Raw genomic sequence first — 11,536 nt, forward strand, 5'->3', positions numbered from 1 at the left:
AAATTGGCTCATTGGTCATAGGTTTACTTGCCAAGTTATATATTCACAAAGGCCTAGAGATTTGATGGAAGAGATGACGATACAATCAAATACGTAAATAAATCAGTCAGGCTTCCTAAATCAGCATTTAAATTTAAAACAAATTGTTGAATACAAACTGTAAGGCAGCTGCTAAATGCATTAATAATCTAGAGTAATAAGAGTGAAGACATTTTTTTTTTTTTAGATTTGTTTATTTATTTCACCAGTGGAATTTAACATTATTATTCCACACTGTCACATTTTATAGTTACCTTTTCTTTCATTCCTCCAGTTTTAGCACTTCTAAGGGTCTTGTGTGTTTTTAACATATATAATAGAAACCTGAACATTTTGGAGTGTAGAATAATTATTGGATAAACCACTGAATTTTAAGACAAAATCCTGAGCTTTACAGTATTCACTTTTGCTATGTTTTACTTTTTTGAAGACAAGTAATGTTGTTAATTGTAACATTATTGAATGATTTGTTGTAGTGCCACCTTTTGACCTAGGCTTGACCACTGCTCTGCTATTGCCAGGAAAACCACTAGATGTCCCCCTTGTGCTACAGATGCTTATTTTCCACCACATCATCCCGACACCGGAATTGCTATGGTAACTGTTCTTGATGCTGCAGTACCCGAGTTGGCCGGCTGAGTGAAACTGAGCTCTGCTTTCTTCTCTGCACTTCCCGCCTCTATCTCTTTCCCTGCCGTCTCCCATCCTCTTTCCTGTGAACCAGTGTCTTCTCCTCTCCCACACCACTCTCCATAGGCGGCCACCTGGTCTTGCAGATATCAAAAAAAGCCACAGCTCACAGAGCACAGCAGTGTTATAAAGGAGCTGCGATGCCCTTGTCAGACTGAGCTGCTGAGGCTTGCAAAATTCGTGCACCCCTGTGATTTACAACGTCACAAGGACATCATAGCAGTTATTTTCTTTACTTCTTTTTTGTTCTTTCTTTGTATTCGGCCCCTCTTTCCACATCTGTTTTCTCTCTTTGCTTCCATGGTGCTGTTTGTCTGCCTCTAAACCCCTCTCTCCATCTCTGCCTCCCTCTCTGGGTGTAAAGACTCGAAGCTGGTCTTCTTAAAATGTCAGTTAAATAATCTGAGCCGCTCTCCTTTGACTGAAGACGAGATTGATGCTTTGAGGCAGACTTGAGATGAAGAGTGCATCATGGAGAAAATAACTGTTTTGGCATGTTGACACCATGAGTGTGAAGTTCGTATTTATTTGGCACACAAACTTACTCAGAACTGGGCAATGCAATATTTCTATGAACTTGTTTTATAGCAAACCAGAGAGAGGCATGAAGATTAGGAGACAAGTGAAATAATATGAGCTGAGATTAGAATTTAAGAAGCATATCCACAAGCAGCTAGAGCCAGCATCCAACTGTTTTGCGTTTATGGTTTCCATGTTTGCTAAGGAACTCACATTTGAAAATGGGTTTCCCCACAGAAGCTCAAATGCCATGAGCCAGACAGATAGCAATCCACCTGGGCCAGATGACATTTTCTCACTTACCAATTCCCAGACAACATTACTTGGTTGTTTATTGAAATGCACTTGGCCTTTGGACTGTTCCCATTTTCTGTCTTCTGCTGTCTGAGTTTTAATATGCAGTGCAGTCCCGCTGTTTGGTCATAAACTTCCTGGCCCCTTAAAAACTCTCTGTCCAAGTAGGCACTTTTAAAAGCTTTAAGCACCATATGCAAATTGGCAACTTGGTTGTGAGTGGGAATGATTGCATGTAATGATATTTGATTACATTTAATGTCGCCTGCGATATGCTTATTGACATTCTTGCCAAGAGTTAGAGAAGATGGAAGTCACTTTCTTGTCTGTGCTGTAAATATGAAGATGGAGCCAACAGCCAGGTAGTGTGATACCAAGAGTGGAAAAAGGTTGATGCAAAACTTTCAGCACCTGTAATGACTCACTAATTTACAACCCGTAAGCTGTTTTGTTGAACCTGCAAGGTTTTATGTTTTACCGGCCGTGGTACGTTTCTGTTGAAGACTTATGAGGATTGTCTTTGCAAAGATCTTCACAGATAGACATCAGAGCATTATTTTTTGATACAACTCGGTTTTCTGTCACAAATCTGTTTTCTTTTCCCCAAATGGAATGTATGAAAGATGCGTGTAAAACATGAATGCACGTGTGCATGCTAATTGAAGTGTGCAAGATGGTGACTAGCGGAGCAACAGGCTACTTGCAGATAATTGGCTCCTGGCCAATCACAGCCCTCAATATAAGGAGCCAAGATGGCTGTCCAACTGTGCTGGAGATTCACTCACCTCCCTCCCTTTCCAACTAGCCACACTTGTACTCTGCATGTCCACCTGCAGCTCTTGCCATGTGAATGAGATGCAGATTTGTTGCTCTTGTAGATTTTGTGTTGGTCAGCCACCATTTCTTTTGAACTTGTTTCTCCTGTTTATGCTAAATGGAGAAGTGCGGTATTATGGATTGCTGATTTTGATGAGGCTGTGTTGGTTATGCTGTCAAGATAGATTTGTTTGTTTGTTACTTTGGCTCACTTAGGAGCTAAAGCCAACTCATCTGTTCAACATTGTCAATACACAAGTTGAGGAACCTGAACACTTTATTACAAAGCAAGTTTGACATAGTCAGGCTTTTGTTTGTTTTAGGTGACTTCAGAAAACCCAATCACAGATACTGTGTATCACAACGTACAACCTGGTTTTCTTCATCAGGCAATGAGTGCACGCTCATGAACGGGCTGCTTGATGCATCATTTCACTCTTCTTCTACACAAAAAGGAGGGATGCCATCCTGCTTACTTAAATCATGAAAATGTTAGGATGTACAACGTATATTATGATATGCAAAAAGCACTGTTATTGCAAAAAGAGCTTAAGAGATAAGCTGGTAGGAGATTGTTAATCGTGTAACTTAATATATCTATTTCACTGCTTAATTCAATCTCAGTTACTTCTATCATGACAGCTGCACATTAGAGCTTTTAAACTTCCTACATTTAAACATGATATTCAACAAGTGCATTTAGATTTGACACTATCCCACAATGAAAGATGTATGGAGAGCACTTTAGTTTTTGGTCAAATCGGAGTAAAATTAATTTTATTGATTGAAATACGAATAGAATAGTACATTTCGCAATATTTGTGTTCTATTACCTGCAATACCAGCATTGTAAAATGGATCAGGTGGCAAATCAGGCTCAAGAATAAAAATATATTTATGCGTTTTCTGCATTATGAGCTAAACGCATGTAGGTTCCTGTAGAACTGCAATCCATACACTTTGTTGTGCCGTAACTGCACGGCTTCTTTTAAGTATTGTAATATTCCTTCAGCTTAGAATTTGTACCACTCATAGAGAAAGAACTGGTAAAAAAGTGGCACTTCTTGCAGCCGATTTAAATCCTAAAATCTGAACAGAACCACCTTGGGAGCAAGTTAGGAGTGCAGCATCAGTTACCATGGTGATGTATAGCTCTAGCTTCAGGCTTAACGTATCTAGTCTACTCATTAATCTCGCTTCACAGTACATCCCTCTGGGTAACCTTCATGTCTTGTCTCAGCCACCCATATACAAAATTTGACATTTTGGGTGGAGGGGAAAACCATATCTGCTGACTTATTTTAGCTCGATACTTTGTTTTAAGACTGAAATCGAGGGGCTTGTAGGCAGATTTTGTCACCTTGCTGACAGCCAGTCTCGTGGTTTCCTCCAGTTTCCAATTTTCATGCTAATCTAAGCTAATTGACAGCTGCTCGTAGCTTCATATTTATTGTGCAGACGTAAGAGCAGGGTCAGGCTTTTTTTTTAAATTGCCAAGAAGGTGAATAAGTGCATTTCCCAAAGCCGTCAAACTATTGCTTTAATGGCAGGATTATCCACCTGAGATGTCTAAAGATCCCCATTAAATGTAAAAAGAGAATGTTCTGCTGTCTGTCTGCGCAGGGTTTTTTTTTGCGCTGACATGTCTCTGTGCCGCTCTTTGCCTGTAAAGTTCCCCAGCAGTGGTTTATGTTGTCATTCATTGATGCAGAATGGCCTCCTTTTCTGCTGAATTTCACTGAGAAGACAGAGTGCTGTCATAGAGTGTTTATCAATCACACGGCATTTGTGTTCTGCCATTTATCGCGGCCCCCTCCTTCCACCCCCCATCTGTGCAGAATTGCCCCCATAAACAGCGCAATCACTCGTCTCCTGCTATCCAGCCTGCTTGACTGGCACGTATTAGTTTGCTCACTCTGTCACAGCGCGGCATTGTCAATCCAAAACAGCAGGGACCGAGCAGTACGTCAAGAGTGTCAGAAAGTTTTTCTCCCTGATTTGGGAGATGTGTTGGATCTTAGTAAGAGACGAGCATAAAGTTGATGGCAGAGGGACCCAAAAATCCATACTAATGTCAGTTTTTTGAATTTATACACAGATCCCAATTGCACTCTGAAATATTTCATAGCCTGCATCAACTATAGTGTTCACAGCAGAGATATGTGTCTAAATGTATGTGCGTGTATCCAGCTCCCTTGCAAATGAAGGAACAGTCATGGAAAAACAAACATATGGGACTAGATTTCATCCACAGTAATGGTAACGACACACTGACTGAACGCTAATAATGCAGCAAGAAGTACAGTTATGTTGCCATTTACAGCTGATTCTATGTTTTATCAAATCTATTTGCATCCCTTGCTGTAATTGAAACATTTAACCACACCGTGATCGGTTTAAGTTAAATGTAAGACAACAGGCCTTTGAATGTGGGCTACTCACATGGATGGCTGCCCTGTCGATGTTCTTCAGCTCCAAGTTTCCAGTGTAAAACTAATGACCCCTGACAGATAATATCAACATACAGGAGCTGCAGCATATTGCATTCCTCCAGCATTCCTCCGCCTGTTGCTCACCTCAGCAGGGATAAAACCCTCAGACACTAGCAGATAAGAAAATACGCTGATACAGAAATAAAAAATGCCGCATTAGAGATACTGAAAGAATCATTTTGTGACTTATTCATAATGTAACAACATTTACTACTCAGTGGCATCCATACTAATGCAATCTGGCTCCGAGTGAAACAGAGAATGAGAAAAGCCATTTGAGTTCCGACTCGTGTACAATGCTGAGGTGAATAATGATGCCCAAACTGCAGTGAGATCTGGCATATATCAGCTTTAAAGTGTGCTGACGTGCTGTCACTTTCTCGTGCGCGTTCCCAATTTTAAAAGTTTTCTCACTTAATTTACAATGCAGAGACAGAACAGATTGTCACTCAGTCTCTAGTGGTTCAAAATGTAAGTAACTGGCAGCAATGTAATTAAAATTTAAATAATATTTACATTATTCCTTCAGCCCTGCTTCACACTTATTTGTTTTCAGAGGAGGGGAAGATATTTTAAGAGCGAACACAAAATCTCACAGTGCCTTCCCATTACTGAGATACAGTCGTTTGAATCAAAAAATTTTAATCAGCCTCCTTAAATGTTAATCACTTCATTACTCACCAGCACACATGTGGAGCGGCAGTCCGTGGGAAATCAGAGGTGACAGAAAACCCCAAGTGTGCTGTGACACTGGCAGCCGGAGACGGAGACACTTATCTGTACCGTGTTCCTACAAATCGACACAGGCGTGTTACATGTTGGCGTCCTCGCAGCAAATTAATACCTCCCTGCAGGATTCACATACTGTACGTGCACGAACGAACACTGCTGCATGTCTGTTTACGACTGTTTTTTTTTTTTTTTTTTTGAAACATGAATCCACCGGAGACAATTCGGATACAGATATACCAGAATGCTGCTTATGTATTTGTGTCTCCAGCTCCACAGACTATAAAAGGCATCGCATTTTAACCCAGACTGAAATATCTCGGGTGGCTCACTGTAGATTTTTGTACAGACATTCATGGTACCCAGTTGATGCCACCTACGTACAGTCCAGGTGAATTTTCAGCTTGTGCCACCATGAGGTTAACTTTTTACTTTTTTAGAGTCATTAGTATTTTAAGCTCCATTCAGGCTGGATTTATTTCCTGAGGGCATGTGTGGTGATTTTATCATTGCCTACTTTGGTCAGTGATTTTAATCCCCTCTAAAGTGCATATGTGGTTAATTTTTCACCCAGACCCCGGTAATAATTACAGTTAACTATCATTTTTCAGAAAACTCGCCTGTTCTCTTGCAATTTAAATCCCTGCCTTCATACATTACATTCTTTTTAACAGGAACCAGCTCCTTGTTTCAGCCATCCTTGTCCTGTACTGCGCTGCATTGCTAAAACCCCTGCATTCGCTGTTTTTTTTTCCTGACCTGAAGTGATCAAAACAGGCCGCCAACACAATCAACAGACCTCAGAAGTGGTATCATCTCTGAGCGTTCATCTTTTTGAACTCCATTCTCCCCCCATCGATTCTCCCGTCTCTCCTCTGTTTTATGCCAGCTTATTTGGATGATGCTTTGATCCAGCTTTACAGCACTGAAACTGAATATGCCTTTTATATTCCTCATTGGCTCTTCTACTCAAGACCTCCATCATTCTGTCTGTTTCACTCTGCACCCAGCTATCATAACTTACTCTCTTTGTACATCTATATATGCTTTCCCTGTCGCCCTCCTCGCTCATTCTGTAATTGTCTCTGGCTCCTTTTCTTATTTCCTCTACTTCTTGTCACACAATCCCAGCATCCCTCACCATCTCTATTACTTTCTCTGTCTTGTTGTGTTTCTATCCATCATTCTCCCATCTCATGCGTCTCCGTCCCTCATCCCTTCCTTCCATACCACTGCTTTACCAGCCACACAAGAAGTAATTGGATTTGATTGGAAATGTATGCATTTGTTGGCTCCAATGCTCTGAGGCAGGACATGTTATTCAGATCAAGCATCTACGTGTATCTCTGTGTGTGTGTGTGAGAGAGAGAAAGAGCATACCGGCTGCAGATCAGCTAGCTATTCGGAGGTCATAACAAGGATACACCATGGGAATCATGAATATGTATAAAATATCATTTGCTTTCAAAGAAGGGGTTGTCAGGCTAAATACCACCGCTGAGTACAGATAACAGTGAATAAAGTGGCAGGGTTATCTTTCCATCTCATTGCAGCCGCTCAGACACACCCCGTGCATGCTAACTTAAAAAAAAAAAGAAATTCTGCTGCTGCCCTCGCTCTACTGGTATTACCACTATATTCTCATAATAGAAGTCAACAGTATTTGAACATGCAGGGATTGTACTGCTCTACAGAAATGTTTAATGTAACCATCTGAATATTTTCTCTTTGGGGGGTAAGAAATTAGACCTTCCCTAGGGGATGTTGGTCCTTCACTGACAATTTTAGGAAAAGTCTGAAGATGTACATGTTTTGAACTGGTTTTAGCTGCTCTTAATAGTCCTAATAGTTCAGCATTATATATGTATTAGTTAAATATGTGTTAAAATGTGCCATATAAGTGGGCTTGATGAGACAGTATTGCTGTAAAATAACATGAGTTGTGCAGAAGATTAAAGTGGTACACCTACTGTCTGCAACTGTTAAAATAGTCCATTTGCAATAGTTTCCAATTCTTAAAGCCGCCTGTGTATCATGAACTGAATGCTTGTAGTGGTTCTGAGCAACATGAGGAGCCTGAAAATTATTTGCTCCTAGATGACACATTTTAAAAGTCCATGGGTCGTTTCTTTGCAATGAACCCCCCAGTGAAGTCACGGCGATGACCTTACAGCATAGATACGGCCGTCCCACTGTGTAGAGAGCGACGGAGAGGAGTGCGATACATCAGGCACATTATGGTGTCGGTAGCTGCAACTCTATCAACTTACAGTGCCATTAAACCAAGGACAAAGTGCACATTCTCCTCAGTGAAGTCCATTCACAGATCATATAAAAGGATATATGGTGTGTGTAATGGTGTTTGATAAGCACTCTAAAATGATTATCATTGGCCCTGCATGACCTTGTTGGCATAACACTGATTTTCAAAGCACCTGTCTTGGATGAAGTTGTGATGCAGAGCTGCGTTTTGTTTTTGTTTTTTAAAAAAAAGAGTAAGCTTGGAAAAGTTAAGTTCAAATTATTTATCATGCCCTGATGCCGAAGGAGCCACAAGTTTGAAGGTTGGAAAGTAAATATATCTTATGCTATACACACTGTAGGAACCGCGTGGCCTTGATTTCTCAAGAACCCATGTTTCACCAACCCAGTTCTGTCGTAGTGTTGCAAGCAATGCTTTGCTTGAATGTTTTGCATGAACAGCACATAGCTCCTAGTGACATAAAAATGCTCTTAAAACCCGCATCTGTTGTGCATAAAAGAAAAAATGTAAAGGAAAGAGAGAGAGAGACAGTACAGATTCTAGACAACATCACGGTCAGTTATAGCCTAGCCGCACTAGACAACCCACGGCAACAAATTTAATTCTCTGCCAGGGTGGGTCTAGTTACCCTCCATAAGGCTCGAGGCTGGATTCTCCTAAAACTGGCCGGACCAATCACCATGACGTGTAGAGTCAGAAGGCGGGCGTAACGAAGTGACGACAGAGGCGCGACGATTCTGACAGAAACAACCGGCGCACAATAAACAGTTATCTTTCGACTCGGCTTTGGCCACAGCCCTTAAAGATTTGAAGCTAAAATTCAACTTGAAAGATAAACAAAGGACGGCACTGAAGTGTTTCTTTGAGAAGAAAGATGTATTTGGACTTATGCCGACGGGATATGGCAAATCCTTAATATACCAGTTGGCTCCGCTGGTTGGGAAGCTAATGGGACTTAGCCACAATCCGCCGGCGCTCTAGGACCTACGTCAGCCTATTCGTTGCGCTGACCGGTTGTATACCTACCCAATTGCTGCAGAGTGATTTGAAAGACAACCTTTTAGCCCGCCTCCCTCCCTGTCGAGCGGTCCTAGACCCTTGTGCCTTCAGAACATGGGTCTAGCGCGGCTAGGCTAGGTCAGTTAAGGTCTGCTGACTAACTTCTATGACCAGAATATTCAGCTTGAAGGGGTTAGTTAGACCTTGAGTAAAGGTGTAGGATGTTCCAAGGTTATCAGTGAATCATTTTATTACACACTGGAGCTGAAAAAAGTAACTTCCTGCAGGTTGTTGTGGAAAGAAGTTACTGAAGTGATGTTGAAATTCTTTCAAGCAGCAAAACAGAGTTGTCATGGAGGGCCTTGGTCATTGTAAACCTCGTATTACATTTTAAACAATATATTATACCATGCTTGGTTGGCCATGTCAGCATCTATTTTAACTGCTGTTAAAATAGTGTACAGGAATTTGTGGTTTAGAATGAAAATTCACAACAACTATTGGATGGATTGTCTTGAAATCAGATCCACTCAGTGTGATTTATAGTAATGCAGATTATCCCATCATTAGGTCAAATGATGAACATAAAGCATGTGATGTGGAGCAAGATCGATGGCTTTGGGAGGTATGTTGAGCCTAAAGTCAGACTTTTCACTGCTAGGAAGGTGGCTCTCTTTTAACCTGCTAGATCGTTGCTGCACAGCTAACCTGCCCTGGAGGAGGTTTTGCTCAGAGTTTCAGATTTAAATCAACTGTAAGCAGCACCACCCTGTCACCAACTCTTTTCCTGATAATATTTTCTATGAGGGATGCAGATTCTGAGCTGAAGAAAATATCTGCAGAGCCGTGCAGTCACAGCAGTGCATTACCATGGGAACCTACATGCATTCAGCTGGTGATGCAGGAAATGCAAAGGTTGATGTGCTGCCAAATGTGCTTTACACTGCTGGCATTGCAGCTAATAGAACACAGATTAGAAAAATTGATTGTTCTATTTTGTTTGTCACAAAGAGTACTCAATCAATACTATTAATTTCTCTTTGATTTGGCCAAAAACTGAAGTGGTTTCCTCGTATCCTTCATCATGTCAGACCTAAATGCTTTTCTTGAATATCACGTTTAAATGGAGGAAGCTTAAAGTTTAATGGCTCTAATGTGCGGTTGCATTGAAAGTGCACTTAATGATGAAATACATATATTAATTCACACAATTAATGATTTCCTACCAGCTTTACTCTCTTGCTCTGTTTGCAGTAACAGTGCCGTTTGCTCTAATGAGTGTTTTCTATATTTCACAGCTTTCCATTATAACAACTTGTTCCTTTCAAATAAAGCAGGCTGCACACTATCGGTTCATTTTGTGCAAAAGAATAGTCAAATAATGCATCCAGTCTGCCATTTAAGTAAAGTGTGCACAGAGCCTGATGAGGAAAAACTTGTTAACAAAGAATATCTGTTTATCTCTGATGTGAGTTTTAGATTTTCTCGTGCTGGCTAACTTTCTTCCCGGTCCCTTTGCATCTGCATCAGGTCAACCTAGCACAGACTCCTTATCTGGTTTATTGTAAATAGTTGCTCAAACAAGGAAGACACGGGCTGATTTCACAGCTCTACGTCCTCAGTACTGCAGATTTAACAGAATTCGAACCAAACAATGCGCTTCTCTGAAACATTTATGACTGAAAGACGGAATGCTCCGCTGAGTGATGAAACACCTTGTAACCCTCTCTGAAATGTATTTACTTACTTAACCACTCACAGGACCTGCTTAATAAAGCGCAGCTTGTCAGCATTTTGCACATCCATCCCTTCAGGTCTGGGTAGTAAAATGCAATATTTTTTTCACATCTTGATTTCACTTCTGTCCCTTTGGACAATACATCACAACCTATACACAAAACAGCTCGGAGACAAAAAAAAAACAACCAAGCTATTACATTCACAGTTAGAGTCCCAAATGACAGACATTGCGTCAAAATGGCCGTCCCATATGGCATGCGAGCATTGCATCAATTTCTCCTCCCTCAAACATCATCCTTCAACAACACTCTGACACACAGGTAGGAATACAAGTTCTGGCTAGAGAGGTGAGAGCAGAGGAGGGGGAAGAGGGACAGTGTTTGAGAATAGATGAGAGAGGAGGAGGAGGAGGGTGGAAAAAAATGAAGCTGTGTTTGAAATTATAATTTAGTTCTCCCCACACATTGAACAGCGCTGAGTCTGGAGCCTGGAGCTCAGCACAGCTCACAGTTTACTATTTGTTACGCTCTCTCTCTGTCTCTCTTATTACAGGGCTCTTATGATAAATCCCGAAGGTAAATCCCTGTCTATTAAACCAGCCTCTAACATTCCCTATGAAACCTGCATGTGTGTGAAAGTCCTGCTGATGGGGCTGCTTGTTGTATCCACTGCATTTATACATGTGGATGCTTATCATGAATCTGTATGTGTGTGTGTGTGTTCTGTGAACTACATACTTTCTGAGCCTGGTTTATATTCTCTGTAGTATCACTAGAAGGGACACATTTTGATAAGAAGCAAAAAAATTTTTGGTTTAATTTTAGATTGTGCACGTTGTTGGGGGCGGAGTGAATGATCCTTGACAAGTTGAAAACTACTAGTGGGGTTTTTTTAACTGACAAAAAAAATGCTAAGTGGATTAAGAGCTTGTTATCGTGAAGGAGGAGAGAGCAGA

This window comes from Acanthochromis polyacanthus, chromosome 9 (assembly GCF_021347895.1).
Source record: "Acanthochromis polyacanthus isolate Apoly-LR-REF ecotype Palm Island chromosome 9, KAUST_Apoly_ChrSc, whole genome shotgun sequence".
Taxonomy (NCBI): domain Eukaryota; kingdom Metazoa; phylum Chordata; class Actinopteri; family Pomacentridae; genus Acanthochromis; species Acanthochromis polyacanthus.